The 704-nt window shown below is 31.1% G+C and overlaps 1 non-coding gene across 1 annotated transcript; it reads right to left on the bottom strand.

Moving 5' to 3' along the window:
• Positions 1-631: 631 nt before the first annotated feature.
• Trnak-cuu (transfer RNA lysine (anticodon CUU)) lies at positions 632-704 on the bottom strand. Its single transcript has one exon. It is a non-coding gene; the product is annotated as a tRNA-Lys (tRNA).

Below are 704 nucleotides of genomic sequence, written 5' to 3'. Positions count from 1 at the left end.
TTTTCATTTATTTGTAAGCAATTTAATACAAAAACAAAGTTACACATTTTTTTTATTTATACAGATTAAGTTAATGTATGTAGCAGTGCATATAGACATATAGTACATATACCACCAAGAAGTTAAAATGTTTTAGTTCATTATGACTTAATATATAAATGTAGCTTTTATAGCTCTATATATGTATATATATATTATATATTGTATAATTGTCATTGAATAAAAGAGGAGTATTCATTAATATAATTATTATGTTAATGATTGAAAATCACAGCAGATCACAAGTAATTACATTAATATTTTATCCTTCAAACCTCCAATAAAAAAAGACATATATTTTGTAGTGTTGTATGTGGCATTTGCCAACAAATAATAATAGAAAAATGTTACTTCTTTGTTTAGATTGCGTAATATTAGGCCAATGAAGCAAATGAGCTGAGGCAGCACATTGTAAAATAATATTTAAGGACGTAAGCACCACAGGATAAGGACAGTGCGGGTTTCGAGTGAGAGACGGCACACGTTCTTATTTTTGTGTGTTTGTTTGTGTGAATAATAAAGAAATCCAAAATAGTGTGAATTGTTCTTTAATCTTTTTGTGTACCATCGAGATATAGGCATACTACAGTGGCGTCCAACGTGGGGCTCGAACTCACGACCCCAAGATTAAGAGTCTCGTGCTCTACCGACTGAGCTAGCCGGGC

This window comes from Aphis gossypii, chromosome X (genome assembly GCF_020184175.1).
Source record: "Aphis gossypii isolate Hap1 chromosome X, ASM2018417v2, whole genome shotgun sequence".
Taxonomy (NCBI): domain Eukaryota; kingdom Metazoa; phylum Arthropoda; class Insecta; order Hemiptera; family Aphididae; genus Aphis; species Aphis gossypii.
Note: the sequence above shows the minus strand (reverse complement) of the source record. Positions and strands in the feature narration are given on the sequence as shown.